The sequence below is a fragment of the Pelophylax lessonae genome, assembly GCF_965119305.1.
Source record: "Pelophylax lessonae genome assembly, chromosome: 12".
Classification (NCBI taxonomy): domain Eukaryota; kingdom Metazoa; phylum Chordata; class Amphibia; order Anura; family Ranidae; genus Pelophylax; species Pelophylax lessonae.
The window spans coordinates 190,767,884-190,788,824 of NC_138779.1; the positions used below are offsets into that span (position 1 = coordinate 190,767,884).

General features: G+C 44.6%; 1 protein-coding gene and 1 pseudogene across 2 annotated transcripts in view; both read left to right on the forward strand.

Moving 5' to 3' along the window:
* The window catches only part of LIPE (lipase E, hormone sensitive type), a 328,286-nt gene that overhangs the window by 98,271 nt on the left and 209,074 nt on the right, over positions 1-20,941 (forward strand). The gene's annotated exons all lie outside the window — the stretch shown is intronic.
* Positions 6,348-20,192, forward strand: LOC309568961 (zinc finger MYM-type protein 1-like; annotated as a pseudogene). The gene is made up of 2 exons: positions 6,348-7,167; positions 19,968-20,192. The product of its transcript is annotated as a zinc finger MYM-type protein 1-like (transcript).

The following is a 20,941-nucleotide window of genomic DNA, read 5'->3' on the forward strand; positions in this document are numbered from 1 at the left end:
TGCTCTAGGAAGGGTCCTTGTGGTCCCAACCACCAATTCCTTGGACTTCATGACTTGGTTTGTGCTCTGACATGGGACCTGTGGGACCTTATATAGACAGGTGTGTGCCTTTCCATATCATGTCCAATCAACTGAATTTACCGCAGGGGGACTCCAATCAAGTTATAGAAACATCTCAAGAATGATCAGTGGAAACAGGATGTACCTGAGCTCAATTCTGAGTGTAATTTTTTCGTATTTTATTTTTAATAAATTTGCAAAGATTTCAAACAAACTTCTTTCACATTGTCATTATGGGATATTTTTTGTAGAATGTTGAAGAAAATAATGAATCAAATCCATTTTGGAGTAAGGCTGTAACATAACAAAATGTAGAAAAGTAATAAGCTGTGAATACTTTCCAGATGCACTCTATGTGAATGAACTAATTTACCACACATATTCGATATCCCCACACAATCAAGACTTAGAAAAATAATTTTAGAGTCATCATTTTGGTTTAATTGTAAACTGATGTGCTATAAAGATCTGTGTCATCTATTTACTATGTCAAATATATTTTTCATAAAATTAAACATATTTATGTGAATAAAAAAGGAACAAGAAACATGGCTCATCAGTTGTTATTGTTTTTTTAAAGTCCTGTACCTGTATTTGAACCTATAATGAGAGAAATAGAGGGACTACCATTGCTAACCTGCTGTTATACTGGTGGCTGTAAACCCTTACCTATACCCAGTGAAGGGGACTGGACTCAGGTGATACACAGAGAAGAAACAAATCCTCCTACATAAGTTGGACCTGTTTATCTGTAGCCCCCTCTCCTCTACATCAGTTAAACTCCAGAATTTACAAAGCATTTCTGAGCTTCAGAAGCCAAGGGGAGAGATTTGATGTCGCAACACTGCATAGCACAGAGCTGAGTGTAATCTGAGACCTGAGTAGAAGGAACGAATGGACACACACACTCTCTCTCTCCCTCTATCATAGGAAAACATGCACAGCTGAGGCTGTCAATTATCTGCTGTGTCCTAGAGGGCGGGTAGAGCCCTCTGCCAGGAGTCTGTGGCATAATCTGTCAAAAAGAATTCATGCTGATAGAGGAAGGAGAGAATACCCAGAAATTACACTAGGTGCCATAGATTGAGGCAGATAAAGTCCACACTATAGAAAGATATGCTTTGTTCATATTTCATTTCAGAGGTTTACAACCACTTTATTAGGTTTATCCTTTGTGAGTGGCATTAATAAGGAGTTGTGCTCTATCAAGTGATGGGAAATCCACAAATTTTGAGTTGTCTCCAGAGCAGGAGGTAAGGGTAAAGCCCCGTACACACGTACTGATCATCGGCCGAACGATCGGCCGTCTTTTGTCCAGGGCTGTCGTGTCTGTTGAAAACTGCAAAAGACTGCACACGAATTTTGTCGGCCAACAACAGCCGACTGCAGAAGTGATGTCATGTGATGGTTAACTTTCCTTGCCTTTTTTCTTTTCTGAGCATGCCCAGTCTTGCTAATCTGCTGTCTGTTGGCCGAAATCTGTACTGACTGGCGAACAATCGGCTGGTGACGGCCAACAAATATTTTAAAGTCTGCACGACAGATTTTGTTCGGCCGAAAATGCACTGTCGGCTGTCGGAAGCATCATACTAACAAGCCTACAATCTGCCGATCGGTCGTCGGCCGAATCTTTACGGCCGACGATCAGTACGTGTGTACGGGGCTTTAGTCTTCCAAAGGGCACACTTTTCCCTGTGACAAGCCTCTTGGATGGGAACACAGTTCACTTTGGAGAGATTTCCCCATCTTTTCCTGTTGTGTGTCCAGTACAGGAAGTGAAGTGAAATTTCCCCAACCGGAAGCAAAAAAATAACCCAAAAGGGGATTGACCCTTCCCTTTAAACAAAAAAAATGTCTTTACTTACACTTTACCCTTAATTCGTTTAATTTACTATAGCCTGTGCACATATGAGATTTCTATTCACTTCCCATGGATTAATGTGTTTTGATTATTGTGCTCAATTATGCTTTTTGTGTGTAAACCCACCAAAATGCAGTGATATATATCATGTGAGAACCTTTCATCATATACACACAGAATTCTGAAGGTGTCCATACTACCTAGCCTTTCTTTCTTAGTAACCTGTAAGATGTGCTTACAGCTTTTTGGTTTCCTTTCCTCCCACTGTAGGTTATCATTTATACCCTTTTCTTTGATTGGACAAAATTTTACTAGAATTAGGAGAAAAGGCACCTGATGGTTGAAGCAGTGCTGTATCCTGGCCTAGGCCAACAAGGCCCAGGCCTAGGCGGCACTTCGCAGGGGGGCAGCAAAAAAATATTTCATTATTTATATAATGACTATGGACTTCCTATTTATTATACAAATAAGTGAAATAATCCTATAATTACAATTAGTGGCAGCAAAAACACTAGTCCAACTATCTTAAAAGAGTAATCTTACTAAACCCATGACATAAGGCTGTACTAATGGGCATTGATAAGGCTGCACTTATGAGGCCCAACCTGATATGCTGCACTGACGGGCAGTAAAGAGGCAGCACTGATAAGGCTGCACTGATGAGGCTGAACATATGGGAACAGATGAAGCTATGCTGATGGGCACTGATAGATATGGATATGTGGATATGGTCTGTGGTTTACAGATGACGGGGTGGGTCATAAATAGGAAGGGTGTGGCCTTTACAGGAAGGGGTGGGTCATATTTAAATTAGGGGGTGTTCAAGTTTAGTCAGGCCTAGGGCAGCACAAAACCTAAATACACCACTGGGTTGAAGTAAGAGTTCTGTAGAGGGTGCTCTGCTTGAATGGGGTCACACCCATTTAGCACCTGCTAGATTATATACAGTACATGTAGAAGCTATTGGGATTTGAGCACATGTATATCTTTCTATTGCATTGTAGGTCAGTGACCAGACCTGAGACTTGTAACTCTCCTACAACTTGTGTCTATTTGCCCCATATTGGCACTTTATACATTGCAGCATTTGCGTATTGCAGAGCAGAGTAGGGACTGGCCAGGAAGGGATTACTTTGATGCAGTTGGCCAGCTTGAACATGTATTGCCTTGTATGTGAGTTAAAAAAATCCCCATTTTTTTATTGCAAAGTTTGCTAGAGTTGGGGTGTGTTGCATTATGCAGAGGGTGTTAACATGTGGTCACACTCCTTTAGTACCTGATGGGGTTTATATATGAATAAACTATTGGGAGCAGGTGGTACCACCCACTGAGCATGACAGGAGTGAACATTTTTGGTGCAGGTTTGAAGTAAAGCTTTACGACCGCGGTATGTAAACACTGCAGCCTACGCTTTAAACACCCCACACCCCCAGTATCCACCAATAATTATATCCACATAGGAGCTGTAATTCCTTTGTCTCTACTGCAAAACTTACTCTGACCAGCATCTTTGCTGACAGAAGTTATGTGTCTGTTAATATTCAACTGCAAAGTCAAAGTTGGTATGTATACTACACATTATATGACATGACATCACATGATATTGATATTCCAGGTCAAATCACTTTTTTTTCTTTTGCCTCTGGGAGGAAAGTACTGTGAAAACTAGTTTTATTTCAGGGTGGGGCTTTAAAAACATAGAATGAATTCCCAAATCTGTATACCAATGTATGTAGTATCACATCAGCAAACAACCTTTACTAGGCCCTTTCAGAAGAGAGCTCCAATCAGGTTTTTCAGGTCCATTAATTCCTATGGACAGGAGGGACTAAACGGATTTGTGTACATTTATACCGGCTTACCTCCGCTTACCTTACCCATTAGATCAGGCCCACAAAAAAAAAAAAAAGGGAGGGCTCAGCGGAGTCCATTAACTCTTTCCTGCATATAGAGCAGAACGGGCTCTGACCATGTCCACTCTGCAAATAGTGAGACATGGATGTGTTATTCCCCTACTCTGCTCCGATCAGCTCACATATTCCCTGCTGAACGCAATGGAATTCACCTCATGGGAAAGGAGAGTGACCATTCCCCTCAAAGGGACAAAAGCTCAGGAGTAGTGAAGTACTCAATAACGTTGAGGTGACACTCATTAGAACTAAAGTGACTTGGACTAGCTCTAAAACTTCTTTAAAATTAGAGAACATGTCCAGCTAAATGTGACTACTACCAGATGTGTGCAAGGGAGGACAACTAGTTCACAAGCAGTGTGAAGAGCCCAATCATGTAAAACTGGAACAACCATCTCTAAACAGTAGCAGAGGTCTTCAACACATCTGTCATCCATATTTAACCTCTTTTTCCAGTGATTTGACAACAATTCACAGCTTCAGTCATATAAATTGAAGAATGAATATCTTCAGAAACCTATCACCAAGGCATGTTATTATGTAAGTAGAACATGGGGGTTCCACACATTTTCACACCTCTAAATTTATTCTTGGACAATGAATATGCGTCGTGACACATTTTATTGTTTGGACTAAGGAGAAGCTTGTGAAATTAAAAGAGAAGTTTGGGAATAAAAAAAAAAAACATCTATACTCACCTAGGTGGATGCTGCAGCTGTGGCCCTGCCACTTCTAAGACTGAGAACTGAGTGACCAAAGACCACTGATCACTCAGCTCTCAGTGAGCTGTTGAGCTAGTATGTTGGGCTGTCGAGGCAGCTGGCTCAGGGTCTCAAGGGCTCACTGAGAGGCTGAGTCAGCTGCCGGTTCAGGTATCGCTTCTCGGCCTTTTGGCTAAGATCAAGTGTAGTATCTGTTCTTATCAGTTGGTATGGACCTCAGCTAGTACCAGTATGACCAAAACCCGGAGCGCTCTAAGTATTGAGGTATGGGGAGTAGGTCATCTGGGAAAGCATGTGGGAACCGCCGCCTTCTGATTCAAATGGGTTGAACTGTCCTAACCAGTTTGAAGGGAGCAGGAAAGCCGGTCTGACTGGGTGGCCGGTGGAATTGCTCCTGGATGTAATGGGCTGAGGAACAGGATGGCGGGGGAGGGCTTTCTCTCCTGGGTTTTGATCTGGCCTTGCAAAAGGCCTGTCCCCAGTGGTAGATAAGCTCTCTCTAAGCTGTCCAGGTTCTGATGTCTGCTGGTGGGGATAGGCTACACTCGGTCTGGCCGGGGGCTGAGATTGAAAAAGCCCGTGGTGTAAGTGCCCCTGGGGTGGCAGCCCAGGGGTGCCTTAATTTCTCACTGGTGAGGGGCAGCTTGCCTTGAGTTTTTTCGGCACCTTGGTCACTGCACCATGCACACCTTTTTCACACCTGCCTCTTGGGACAGGCCTTTTGGCTTGCACCAGAGGAATTTTTTATTCCGGCTGGAAGGCCTGCCTTGGTTCCTCACATGGCACCATAGCACTTTCCCCACTTCCCCTTCCCCCACTTCTTTGTTTGTTTGTCTCTTTTTCTTTGGAGTTTGTACACTGCACTATCACCTTTTTTCTTTATTTGCAGGACTTGTAGGGTGTGGGTCCTCGGGCCCAGCCTTGAGTCTTGGGAGGGGGTGGATATGGCCTTTTGGCTTAGTTCGCCCTCTCTCATGGGGTCTCCCTTCGGGGGAGCCCCACTTAGTACTTGGGGTGGGCTGTTTCGGCAGTCCCCCTGAAGAACGGGGTCAGTTTGGTTTCGGCCGACTGACCATAAGTACCTTAAATCCCTGTCAGGAGTCTTGCGCCCCGGGGGATCGAGGTTAGGGTCCTACCTCTTCGGAGGGAAGACCATCCTTTTCGCACACCCTGTGCACTTTTTGTGTTCTCACGTTTGCGTGTGTGCACTTTTTTATGCACCGGGTGGAGTATTTTGAGGTTGTTTCACACACTACGGGCTTAAAAAAAAAAAAAAAGAATCTGGGTGGAACCTCACATTAAAGTCTGGATCTCTCCAGAGTCTGGACCACCTCTGTGACATCAGCTGACTTTAGCCCACAAAGTGCACTCCTGTGACACAAAAGAGTTTGGGCCCTACTTCTTACTAAATGCTGGAGTTTGTTTCAGACACTCACTGGAACTGAGGACGGGGCTTGGGTAAACTGCGAAGTATCTTCAACATAGCATAATAAGTCCAGTTGAATGTGACCAACTACGACTAGATACTGTATACTATGACCAGGATAAAATTAGAACCTTCACATACATAACAAAAGCTTTGCAATGTAAAGTGCAATATGCTGGAAGAAATGCTATAGAGAAGGAACACAAAAAAAGGTAAGCCAAGGTGAAAAAAAGCAGACAGGACTAAAAAAAAAAAAAAGCTGCAAGAAAGCTACTTATCCCACTGGGAGGCAGAGGGAGGGTGGCGCTATACGTGACAAGCCCAACACAGTTGCTAGGGGCAGGAGCATGTCTCTCCAAACAGCGATCATGAAAGATCTATCTAAAGCTTACACATGAGAGGTCAATGAAAATAGATAAAAAAATAAAAATAAAAAATATTGCAGAAGTTTTGTTACTAACAGCCAAAACTAAAATTGCCTCGGTACAACTCAGATCATGTCAACCATGGAAATGTATGTGAAACTCTCTATTTAATTGCAGAAAAAGACAGCAATGTAAGAAAACAAATTAGAGGACCTAGAAATGCAAGATATCTACATCCATCTATCCAAAATGAACTTCTGTCAATTATGGCTGCTCTTGTTAGAGAAGGCATTGCACGGAGCATTAAAGGAAGCCCCTTTTCCATTATTGATGATGAAACAAAGGATCTAAGTAAATCAGAACAACTGTCTGTCGTAGTCCAAATTTTTCACGATCTGATGGTCCATGAACGATTCTTACAATTCTACTGAGCAGATAGCCTTGATGTTGAATCTCTAACAGGATACATATTCCAGGTCCTAGCATCTCTAGGCATTGATAAACATGATTGTGTTGGACAAGGCTACGATGGAGGCTCTGTAATGAGTGGACGGCTTAATGGCGTGGAAGCACACATTAAAAAGGAGGTGCCTTTTGCACTTTAAGTCACCGCCTCAACCTGGTCATCGTGGACACTGTGAAGAATGTAAAGGCAGCAAATACATTTTTTGTGAAACTTAAAAAGCTGTATGTGTTTTGCAATACTTCTGTTGTTCACTCATTGTTTGCTAATGTGCAACAAGAAATGTCATGCAAACCAGCCAACCAGCTTAAACAATTAAGTGACACAAGGTGGACATGCCAACATGCACCCTTCAATGTCGTTCTTAAAACACTTGACTAGGGATGAGCTTTGAGTTAGAGTCAAAGGTAAGTTCGACTCAAACATCGTCGTTCGATCGTTCGTCGAATGACGAACAAATGTGCTTCTTCGCGGGAAATTCGAGCTTTCCATAATTCACTGCACGCGCGCCGAGCATGCAGCGCGTTATGTGATTGGCCAAAGGATGCACCCTGACCTCATGCTTTGGCCAATCAAATGATCTCTGCCATGATTGGACTAAAGGCAGGCTGCCTTTAGCCAATCATGGCTCAGGGGCCAAGTACACGCCCCACACTACATAAAGGCTGCTCGCGCAGCCGCAGCGTGTAGTTGTGCGGACGATCAGACAGGAACAGGCAGGCGATTCAGGCAAGGAGAGAGTAGGTTTTTTGTTTTTTGAGTCAGACAGTGCAGAGAGACATTCCTAGCAGTGTAGGGAGGGCGAGGTAGGGATAGAATGATTTCTTTACATCATATCAGACATTATAGCGCCAGTGAGTGAGTAGCAGTGTAGGGAGGGCCAAGGTTCCTGTGTGAGGTAGGGAGAGCTGTCTTTCTTTACATCAGATACCAGTCACAGTATTGTTCATCGGTGTAATGTTCTGGTACCTTTGGTACCCTAAATTACACTTTCCACAAGTGTATGCGCCCCACCATTTACTTTTGGAAAGGTGCGCATACACCTTTAAGACTGGAGCTGTCATCACCCAGCGCCGGACTAGATGGCTATTTAAAGCGCCGGTTCTCACTCACATGTGTTCGTTCAAACACCCTTACCTGGATGCTAACCTTGCTTGAAGCTTCCATGCTTGCAAGCTTACTTCGCTGACGGAACCTCGCTGCGCTGATCCCTGTATCCCACTACTGGATCATCCGCCTCTCCTGAACCACCCTTCAGCTGTATCGCTAATAGTGCTAAGTACCCCGCAGGGGAATTCTCTATAAACTTATACTGAGCTTACACTATCTAGCTCTGCATAGTAAAGACTGTTTATCACATCTGCATAACTAGATTGCTAGCTCTTGAGACTACTGCTACTTTTCTGCACTGGGTTGATCTCTTTTGTATGTCCACCTGCTATCCTATCATCTGCTATCATACAACATTGCTAAACCTTCCTGCATCCATTTGCTACTGTCTGACCTTCAAGTGTCTATCACCTACCACCTCCACTCAACCTATCCCTCAACCTTCATCATTGTGTTACCACATACATAAAGTCACTCTAGGAACCAGCTTGCTAATTGTGTGTATTTACTGGCTGAAATAAGACCTTCCACACATGATGAGTCATTGAGGTCGGGAATGGTATCTCAGCATATCTCTTACATGACTACTGACGTGGAACTATTTCTGCAGCTGAAAATCCACACCATATAAGAAACGCAGAAGCGTTACAGATTGAACGAACCAAAAAATGGATTCAGCAGAAATAACCACTCAGGTGACACAATTAAAACAGCAAGTATCTGCGTTAATACACGCACTTGCTGAATTAAAAGAAGACAATCAGGCTCTGTCGCAGCAGGTAATTAGACTGACACAACTTACCTCTGCTCAGTCCCCTGAACCCAAGATAAATCCCCCTTTGGTATTTACAGGCGATCGCAAAAAATTTCGCGAATTTAAAAACGCATGTGAGTTACTTTTTTTGCTAAAACCTCGTACCTACCTTACTGATCACATTAAGGTTTGTACTATTATTTCTTACCTATCAAGCGATCCTCGAGCCTGGGCAGATTCTCTTTTTGAGAAAAACGACCAGCTTCTCAACTCCTATGCCTTGTTCCTGGCAGAGCTCACTAGCCTATATGATGACCCCAATAGGCAGAGTACTGCTGATCTTCAGTTAAGATCCTTGAAACAAGGAAGGAGGCCTGTGGAAGACTTTGTCGCAGAGTTCAAGAGATGGACCCTTGATTCAGAATGGAATGATGCATCTCTGAAAACCCAATTTAGGCTTGGCCTATCAGAAGCCGTTAAGGACGAGCTCGCCCGAGCGGATCTGCCAAAAACCCTGGATGCATTAATACAACTCAGTATTACCATAGATAGAAGACTACGAGAAAGAAAGGCTGAAAAGATGGGAATGCCATTATCCGTTTCCTCTCGGAGTCTGGCCGTTCCTATGGAGGTAGGAACCATACGCCCACCGCTATCAACTATGGAAAAAGCCAAAAGACGAAATGAAAATCTCTGCTTGTACTGTGCATCCCCGGATCACAAGATAAACGTCTGTCCCCTAGTCAACAAAAAGAAGGGTGAGTGTTCACATGTCTCCCTAGGAGGATTGACAACTTCATTCACTAACCCCTACATTTCTGTTTTTTTGACATTACAGTGGGACCAGAACAGGATTACTACTAAGGCCATGATTGACACAGGATCTTGTGGAAATTATATGGATATATGTTTTGCTGCTTTAAATAAAATTCCTATTATTTCTAAACTCAAACCTGTCTCAGTAAGTCTTATTACCGGTGTTCCGTTATCCTCTGGTCCGATCACCGATCAGACACAAGCACTTCTAGTCACTATTAACGAGTCTCATAGGGAGACTTCTACCTTCGATTTAATACCATCACCCCACTTTCCCATTGTGTTGGGACTTCCCTGGTTGCACACACACCAACCAATCATAAATTGGAAGAAACGGTCCTTGACCTTCCCTTCTTGTTATTGCGAGGAAACGTGTAACCTCCCGTTTTCCGGGAAGATTCTGTCTGTGGTGACAGATGAGATTGCACCATTATGTTATCAGGATCTTTCTGAGGTTTTTCTTGAGAAAAATGCTCAAGCATTACCTCCTCATCGAGACTATGATTGTAGCATTGATCTACTCCCAAATAGCAAATTGCCGTTCGGTCATGTTTATCCTCTTTCACAGGATGAACTTGCCCATCTCAAAACCTATTTGGATGAGAACTTGGAAAAAGGTTTTATTAGACCTTCCACTTCTTCCACAGCAGCAGGACTCTTTTTTGTTCGCAATAAAGATTCAAGTCTCAGACCTATCATCGACTACAGGAAATTGAATGCCATCACAATAAAAGATCGCTATCCTCTACTGCTTATCCCTGAGCTCATTGAGCAGGTGCGTGGAGCTACCTATTTTTCAAAATTAGACCTGAAAGGAGCATACAATCTCATTCGAATCCGTGATGGACACGAGTGGAAGACTGCATTCAGAACTAGATACGGATTGTTCGAATATCTTGTGATGCCATTCGGCCTATGCAATGCCCCTGCAGTTTTCCAACAATTTATAAACGATATTTTTAAAGACTTACTAGATGTCTGTGTTGTGGTATATCTGGACGATATACTTATATATTCACGGACTCTGTCTGAACACATAAGACATGTAAGACTTGTATTATCGAGATTGCTTGCACATAATCTTTATGTGAAGCTGAAGAAATGCTTGTTCCATAAAGATGAGGTACTCTTTCTAGGCTACATCATATCCAAAACAGGAATCGAGATGGACATGAGTAAAATATCCTGCATTCAGAATTGGCCTACACCAACTACACGCAAGGCGCTACAGCGATTCCTGGGATTTTCAAATTTCTACAGGAAGTTCATAAAAAACTTTTCTGCTATTGTGAGACCCCTCACACAGCTCACTAGCATAAAAATACCATTTAAATGGTCAGAAGAAGCAAATAAGGCTTTCCACTTGTTAAAGACAAGGTTTACTTCCGCTCCCATATTACGCCATCCAGACCCATCCCTTCAATACATTTTGGAGGTAGATGCGTCAAACATGGCAGTAGGAGCAATACTCTCCCAACGACCTACCCACACTTCACCACTTCATCCAGTCGCTTTTTTTTCTAAATCCCTGAGCAGTCCCGAGATAAATTACCCCGTGGGTGAAAAGGAACTGCTTGCTATAAAATTGGCTCTGGAGAATTGGCGACATTTACTCGAAGGCACCCAATTACCAATAATTATATACACGGACCATAAAAACCTCCAATATCTTCAGACTAGCAAAACTCTCTCGCATCGACAGGTACGATGGTCACTATTCTTTCTAAGGTTTAACTTCCTAGTGACCTACACACCTGCAGATAAGAACAAAAAGGCGGATGCACTATCACGACTAACTGAAGAAAACTACTTTGAAATCCCTTCTGTTCCTATAATACCTCACAAACGCATTATTGGAGTTGTCCGTTCCTTAAAGGAAGAGGTTCTGCATGGTATAAGTTTGGATTCACCCCCACCACAACTAAATACTGATGCAGAAGGCTTCCTCTACTACAACGACAAACTTTACATACCACCTACCCTACGCACCAAGATCTTGGAATTATCGCATGATGTGCCTATGGCAGGACATATGGGTATGACAAAGACTTTCAATTTGATTTCTCGACAATTCTGGTGGCCTGACATGAAAATATCTATACAAAAATGTGTCTCTTCATGCAATGTCTGTGCCAGGTCCAAAATTGACACTACGAGACCATCCGGTCTACTATGCAGTCTACCAATACCCCAAACTCCATGGGAGGTTTTGTCATTGGACTTCATCGTAGAATTGCCTCCTTCCAAAGGATTTAATACCATCTTGGTGTCAGTGGACCATCTGACAAAGATGGCACATTTCATTGCTATTCGCAGACTACCTTCGTCCAAACAAACGGCAGAACTCCTGATGAAACATGTCTTCAGATTACATGGTATCCCAAAAACTCTTCTGTCTGACCGTGGATCCCAATTTATTTCTAAATTCTGGCAAGAACTATGTCACATACTACGGATTGAGCGGAAGCTCACTTCTCCTTACCATCCGCAGACCAACGGACAGACTGAAAGAGTCAACCAATGCATCGAGCAGTATTTACGTTGTTACACTTCTTACCAACAGGATGATTGGTTGGATCTTCTCCCCCTGGCAGAATTTGCCTACAACAACGCAACTCACAGTACAACCAAGCAGAGTCCGTTCTACTTGAACTATGGGTTCCATCCCTCTATTCTCCCTCCACGCATCCTTCCTTCAAATAACCCAGTAGCCTCAGACTATCTTACCCAAATAAAGGATTCTCTGGGTTTACTAAATACTACCATTGCACACGCTCACAGTCAACAAAAGAAGTACTATGATCTTCGTAGAAGACCTTCTCCACAGTATACTATCGGGGACCTCGTTTGGCTCTCAACAAAAAACTTGAGACTGAAGATCCCTAGCAAAAAGCTTGGACCTCTGTTCTTGGGACCTTTCCCAATCAAGAAACTTATTGGAAAAGCTGCAGTGCAGCTTACATTGCCAATGGACCTAAAAATCCATCCCATTTTCCATGTGTCGCTACTAAAACCCTATGTTCCGGACCAAGGAATAAGGCCTAATATTCCACCTCCCCCTCCTGTACAAGTTGAAGGTGGAGAAGAATACGAGATAAAAGAGATTCTGGATTCTCGTATCTACAGAAGAAGACTTCAGTACTTGGTTAGATGGAAGAACTATGGGCCCCAAGACGACACCTGGCTAAACACCTCTGACATACATGCCCCTTGATTAATCCGCAATTTTCATGCGAGATACCCAGACAAACCAGCTCCAGAGGCCTTCAGGAGCAGGCCTTAAGGGGGGGGGGGTATTGTAATGTTCCGGTACCTTTGGTACCCTAAATTACACTTTCCACAAGTGTATGCGCCCCACCATTTACTTTTGGAAAGGTGCGCATACACCTTTAAGACTGGAGCTGTCATCACCCAGCGCCGGACTAGATGGCTATTTAAAGCGCCGGTTCTCACTCACATGTGTTCGTTCAAACACCCTTACCTGGATGCTAACCTTGCTTGAAGCTTCCATGCTTGCAAGCTTACTTCGCTGACGGAACCTCGCTGCGCTGATCCCTGTATCCCGCTACTGGATCATCCGCCTCTCCTGAACCACCCTTCGGCTGTATCGCTAATAGTGCTAAGTACCCCGCAGGGGAATTCTCTATAAACTTATACTGAGCTTACACTATCTAGCTCTGCATAGTAAAGACTGTTTATCACATCTGCATAACTAGATTGCTAGCTCTTGAGACTACTGCTACTTTTCTGCACTGGGTTGATCTCTTTTGTATGTCCACCTGCTATCCTATCATCTGCTATCATACAACATTGCTAAACCTTCCTGCATCCATCTGCTACTGTGTCACCTTCAAGTGTCTATCACCTACCACCTCCACTCAACCTATCCCTCAACCTTCATCATTGTGTTACCACATACATAAAGTCACTCTAGGAACCAGCTTGCTAATTGTGTGTATTTACTGGCTGAAATAAGACCTTCCACACATGATGAGTCATTGAGGTTGGGAATGGTATCTCAGCATATCTCTTACATGACTACTGACGTGGAACTATTTCTGCAGCTGAAAATCCACACCATATAAGAAACGCAGAAGCGTTACAATCGGTCAGTTTCTGCAACATTCTAAAATATTCATAGAACTGTAGGAATAGAGATCACTGCAGATATCAGCCACTGTAACCTTTGCTCAGTTTTGAATGTTTCTATAGGGGTCACAGACCTGTAGGAATGGAGATCACTGCAGATATCAGCCACAGTAACCTTTTCTCAGTTGTGGATCTTTATATAGGGATCTCAGACCTGTAGGAAAAGAGATCACTGCAGATATCAGCCACAGTAACCTTTTCTCAGTTGTGAATCTTTCTATAGGGATCACAGATCTGTAGGAATAGAAGATCACTGCAGATATCAGCCACAGTAACATTTACTCAGTTGTGAATCTTTCTATAGGGATCACAGATCTGTAGGAATAGAGATTACTGCAGATATCAGCCACAGTAACCTTTGCTCAGTTGTGGATCTTTCTATAGGGATCTCAGACCTGTAGAAATAAAGATCACTGCAGATACCAGCCACAGTAACCTTTGCTCAGTTGTGGATATTTCTATAGGGATCTCAGACCTGCAGGAATAGAGATCACTGCAGATACCAGCCACAGTAACCTTTGCTCAGTTTTGGATCTTTCTATAGGGATCGCAGACCTGTAGGAATAGAGATCACTGCAGCTATAAGCCACAGTAACCTTTGCTCAGTTCTGGATCTTTCTATAGGGGTCACAGACCTGTAGGAATAGAAATCACTGTAGCTATCAGCCACCGTAACCTTTGCTTGGTTGTGGATCTTTCTATAGGGGTCACAGACCTGTAGGAATTGAAATCACGGCAGATATCAGCCACAGTAACATTTGCTCAGTTGTGGATCTTTCTATAGGGGTCACAGAGCTATAGGAAAAAAGATCACTGCAGATATCAGCCACAGTATCCTTTGCTCAGTTGTGGAACTTTCTATAGGGATCACAGATCATACATCTATAGGATTATAGATTACATCAGATATCAGTGAGAGTATTGATAATCGGTCACTTGCGTACATCTATAACCACCACAGCTCATCTATAGGGCTATCAATTACATCATATCAGGTCATTGAGTATCTATTGGTCAGTTGCGTATACCCTATATTGATCTGTATCAACATCATATCCGAAAGGTCGACAAGGAGAAGCCGACGCTCACAGGCCATGAAAAGAGGGCAAGCAGCATCTGTGTCCATTGTGAAAAGTGGTGGTCACAGTCGACATAGTGCATCCTCTGCAGGCGGGGCACGCCTGTCCTATATTTCTGGGACTGCCCGTGCTATTCATCCACAAGATATGGAAGAGTTGGTGGAGTGGATCAATAAGCCATCCTCATCCTCCTCTTCCTCTGACACCCACGCTCCCAGTAGTTTGCCTTCCACCGCAGCTGCCAAAGGGGCCCGTTCCACAGGCTCCACAGCTACTCCCTCAGTTGCCCCACCATCATGCATGGAGGAGTCACCTGAACTATTCAATCATAGTGTCAGTGACATGCTCCTGGAGGATGCGCAGCAATTTGAAAGCTGTGATGTTGTTTCCCAGGTTGATGAAGGGAATAACATGAGCCTAGAGAGAGGGGGTGACAATGACGGACAACAGACCAGCAGTCATGTTGCCACAGCTGAAGCATATTGCCAAGTTTGTTCCACTGACAAGGAGGGAGGGGATGATGAGGTGACTGATTGTACTTGGTGCCTGACAGGATAGAGGAGGAGGGTGGGGAGGATGCACAACTACATTGAGGCAGAATGTGCTCCATGGACCGCCATAGCAGTAGCCAACCTATTGCGTCACAACACAGAGCTCCACAGGTGCAGGGTGCTGCAAAATCCCTGCGGACTCCAAAAAGTTCATTAGTGTGGGCTTTTTTCAGCAGTAGACAGCAGTGTTGCTGTTTGCAGCATCTGTCTAAAGTGGATCAAGCACGACCAGAACACCAGCCGCTTGCGCACCATATGCTTGACAAGGCATATGACTACCTGCCATGCAGTCCGTTGGCAACAGCACCTGAAAGAGGCACCAGATCAAAACAAGCATAGATCACCTTGCTCCTCATCTGTGATCTCTAACCCTACTATACCTCATGCCTTCTCAAATACCAGCATTGAGAGGGATGATGGTATAGCAATGAGTGGCACAGAAACTTGCACCCAATCTGCTAGCAGTACACCACTGCTTGATTTGAGCAGCAGGCAAATTTCACTACCCCAGTATTTGAACCATAGAAAGAAATACTGTCTACAAACCACATGCTCAGCGTCTTAATGCTAGTTTGGCGAAATTGCTAGCATTACAGTTGCTGCCTTTTCAGCTGGTAGACTCGGCTCCCTTTCGCAAATTTGTGGAATGTGCTGCACCACAGTGGCAGGTCCCAAAAAGGCATTACTTTTTGCATAAGGCCATTCCAGCTCTCTACCATCATGTGGAAGGTAGTGTTTTGGCCTCGTTGGACAAAGCGGTCAGCAGGAAGGTGCACGTTACTACTGACTCTTGGTCCAGCAGGCATGGACAGGGACGTTACATTTCTTTCACGGGGCACTGGGTAACTCTGCTGGCAGCTGGGAAGGATGCAGGACAGGGTTCGGTGCTGGAGCTTGTTTTGCCACCACGCCTCCAAAAAGCTGGTGCTGGTTCTCTCACATCTGGTTACTCCACCACCTCCTCCTCTTCCTCCATGTCCTCTTCTGCGCAATTCTCCTCTGCAGCAGCAGTGCTCCTTAAGCATTCAAGGGGCTACGCAAGCAGTCAGGCTAAAAGATGCCATGCTGTGCTTCAGTTGGTCTGTCTAGGGATAGGAGTCACACCGGTGCCGAGATTCTGTCAGCTCTGCAAGGGCAGGCTCAGAGATGGTTGACGCCACGACAGCTTGAGCCTGGAATGGTTGTATGCGATAATGGCACCAACCTTCTTTCCGCCCTCTGACAGGGACACTTGACACATGTTCCATGCTTGGCACATGTTCTGAATCTGGTGGTACAGTGTTTCTTGAGCAGATACCCGGGCTTCCAAGATCTTCTGAGACAGGCCAGGAAAGTCTGTGGCCATTTCCGCCATTCGTTCAATGCCAGTGCTCGCTTATCTGACATTCAACGGGAATTCAACCTGCCCACCAGCCTCCTCATTTGTGACATGCCCACCAGGTGGAACTGAACGTTGGCAATGCTGCAGCAACTGCACATGCAGAAGAGGGCCATCAATCAGTACCTTTGTGAGCATGGCACAAGGACAGGGTCAGGGGAGCTTGGCTTTTTTTCGCCACGCCAGTGGCTCTTGATTAAGGATGCATGCATCATCCTGTCACCATTTGAGGAGGCCACCCGGATGGTGAGCCGGGACGATGCATGCATCAGTGACACTATCCCGCTAGTCTACCTGCGGGAGCACACGCTGCGTGGAATCATGGACAGGGCACTTGAGGCAGAACAGCGGCAGGAAGAGGAGGACTTCCTTTCCTCACATGGCCCCCTTTATGCAGATATCATTCCTACAGGGCCACAAAACACACAGGCAGAAGAGGAGGAAGAGGAGGAGGATTTCGGCAGCATGGATGTAGAGGAAGAGCATAGCATACAGCAGTCTACAAGGGATGGTTTGGATTCCCCAGAAACCACAGGAGTTGTACGTGGTTGGGGAGAGGTTGCTCCTGCTGACAATGTCATCCTTAGTGACCCAGAGTACTCAGAAGCTCATGCCTCCTCCAACTTATGTTGCATGGGCTCCCTGATTCTGCAAAGCCTGCGAAAGTACCCGAGGATTTGTGCTATCAAGGAGAGGGATAATTACTGGTTGGCAACCCTTCTTGATCCACGTTACAAGGGTAAAGTTGCAGAGCTCATCCTGCCTTCACAGAGGGAGCAGTGGATGAAACATCTTGAGGAGGCCTTGAAAAAAAATTGTGTACCGCCTTTTCAGACACTGGGAGGTCGACATTCTCCGGACATGTTTCTGAGGCATCTTTCAGCCAAAGGAGGAGCAGAGGAGAAGGCGGCCGGCTAACCGATGCCTTTAAACAATTCTTTTGTCCTCAGCAGTACCCAGGGCTGTTAGGTTTAAGCACCCATCGCCAGCGTCTCCATCACATGGTGCATGATTATCTAGGCACAAGAGCAGACTTGGAGACCTTTCCAGCTGCGCATCCACAGGCTTACTGGGTCTTGAGGATGGATCACTGGCCAGAACTTGCTCAATATGCAATGGAGCTACTGGCCTGTCCTGCTTCCAGCGTTCTTTCTGAACGGACGTTCAGTGCTGCTGGAGGTTTTGTGACGGACAAAAGAGTGCGTCTGTCCACAGATTCGGCTGACCAGCTGACTTTTATCAAAATGAACCAGTCCTGGATCAACAAGAGCTATCAGGCCCCTGATGCTGATGTAACTGATTGAATTTGCTAGAGGTCTGCCATCCCTTGAAGACTGCATATGCTGCCTATCCTATTCCTCCACCTTGATTCTGCTAGCTTCCAACTTGTTTTTGGTTTAGGTCACTACCAACCCCCAGGGCCTTATTTTTCTGCACTTGTATGACAGGTGCATACAATTGAAATGTTGTATCTCATTTTTAACAGCAGGCCCCGTCCCTGTGCCCTGCTAACTGTGAGGGGTTACGGTGTTCAGGCACCACCAACAGCAAAGGCCCAATTTTTGGCCCTTGTATAGCACATGCGATTTCAAGTTTGCATGGAATTCTTACCAGCAGGTCCCATTCCTGCACCCAGCAAGAGTAACTGTGAGGCCTTGGTTACGGTGTTCAGGCACCACCTTCCAGCAAAGGCCCAATTTTTGGCACTTGTATAGCACATGCAATTTCAAATTTGCATGTAATTCTTACCAGCAGGTCCCGATCCGGAACCCAGCAAAAGTAACTGAGAGGCCTTGGTTAAGGTGTTCAGACACCACCTTCCACAAAGGCCCAATTTTTGGCACTTGTAAAGCACATGCGATTTCAAATTTGCATGGAATTCTTACCAGCAGGTCCGGTTCCTGCACCCAGCAAGAGTAACTGCGAGGCCTTGGTTACGGTGTTCAGGTACCACCTTCCCCAAAGGCCCAATTTTTGGCACTTGTAAGAGTAACTGTGAGGCCTTGGTTACAGTGTTCAGGCACCACCTTCCCCAAAGGCCCAATTTTTGGCACTTGTATAGCACATGCAATTTCAAATTTGCATGTAATTCTTACCAGCAGGTCCTGTTTCGGCACCCAACAAGAGTAACTGCGAGGCCTTGGTTACGGTGTTCAGGCACCACCTTCCGCAAAGGCCCAATTTTTGGCACTTGTATAGCACATGCAATTTCAATTTTGCATGTAATTCTTACCAGCAGGTCCCGTTCTGGCACCCAGCAAGAGTAACTGCGAGGCCTCGGTTATGGGGTTCAGACACCACCTTCCGCAAAGGCCCAATTTTTGGCACTTGTATAGCACTTGCGATTTAAAATTTGCATGTAATTCTTACCAGCAGGTCCCGTTCCTGCACCCAGCAAGAGTAACTGCGAGGCCTTGGTTACGGTGTTCAGGCACCACCTTCCGCAAAGGCCCAATTTTTGGCACTTGTATAGCACATGCGATTTCAAATTTGCATGGAATTCCTACCAGCAGGTCCCGTTCCTGCACCCAGCAAGAGTAACTGCGAGGCCTTGGTTACGGTGTTCAGGCACCATCTTCCGCAAGGGCCCAATTTTTGGCACTTGTATAGCACATGGGATTTCAAATTTGCATGGAATTCTTACCAGCAGGTCCCGTTCCTGCACCTTGTAAGAGTAACTGTGAGGGGTTGGTTACAGTGTTCAGGCACGAGCAACTCCAAAGGCCCAATGTTTGGCATCGATATGACAAGCACATGCGATTTCATATGTGTATGGATTTTTTAGCAGCAGGGCCCGTTCCTGCACCTAGCGAGAGTAACTGTGAGGGGTTACGGTGTTCAGGCACCATCAACAACCAAGGCCCAATTTTTCTGCACCTGTATGACAAGTACATGTGATTTGAAATTTGTATGTATATTTGTATATGACATTTTTTGCTTTAGAAATGTCAGTATAGCTGCAGCAGGCTACATACATCATAGAGATGCACTAGTTTACAGGCACATTCAGGGGACCCCCCAGGCATGATATTTGAAGGAATTTTTCAATTTTATAGTTTCACTTTAAGCCTCATTAAAATCAGTAAATCAGTGTTCCTTTAAAAACAATTGTTTTTTAAAACTTTTTTTTTCATTGCTACATGTTCCCCAGGTCAGGACCCGGATCCCCATACACTTTTTTGGGGCAATAACTTGCATTTAAGCCTTCAAAATGAGGCCATTTGATTTTTTAAGGTTGGAGTCCCATAGACTTCAATGGGGTTCGTTTGTTCGAACAAACTTTTCCTCTGTTCGCGGTGCGAACCAAACCGGGGGATGTTTGGCTCATCACTACACTTGACCCTCTTTTGGAAACTCTCAATATTTTGGCAGAACGGAACCATACTGAGAGAACAGTTGAGACAAAATCTATTCGCCAGTTCATTGATTTTGGCTTCATTCTGGCACTTGTGTTTTTTGAGAACATACTAAAAAGGACCCAGACACTCTCTAACACGTTACAAGCCAAAGATCTTGACTTGGCATCAGCTGCGAACAATTATACATGAGCTTCAAGAAATGCGCAATCCAGAGAGGAGACCTTAAGCTTCTGCTAATTCTGGAACAATAGAAAGTGTCTGGGCAGAAGCAATTCAACTGAGCATCAAGTGTGGAATACAAGCACCAAATGATGATTCTACGTAACTGCCTTCCCAGAAGCAAGATCCCCCCCCCCCCCCCCTCCTTTCCACTTAAGAAATTGCTTCCTTTTGGAAACTGTAGGTCATCGCCAACAACTGGTCAAAAAAGAGGATTTTATTAAACTGTTCACGTATGTTATTCTTGACAGAATAAATTCAGAGCTAAACTCGCTTTTCAAAATATTCTTTGGAAATCATTGAAGGTGTACAGTCTCAGAATCCTCGATCTGATTAATTTCTTAATTTTGAGAAGTTGCTACCAATGGCCAAATTCTACTCCTGCAACATAGAAAACTTGGAGATTGAGCTGAAGTAGGCAATGCTAACCCTACACAGAAAAAAATCATCAGATGCCATTAAGGTGGACACAACTCTTCAGTTCACAAACTTTCTGGAGCCTTAAGCCTCGTACACACGCAACGAATTTCCGCCGACCGGTCGTCCGTCTTTTGTCCAGAGTGGTGTCTGTTGGTTGGAATGTGCTCTAGACTGCACACGAATTTTCCCGTAGGACAGAATTCTATTTTAGAAGTGATGTCATGTGTTGGATTGCTTTCTATGTGTTCTTTCATCTCTGAGCATGCCTAGTCCTGCTCATAAGATTTTTCCCCATCGAA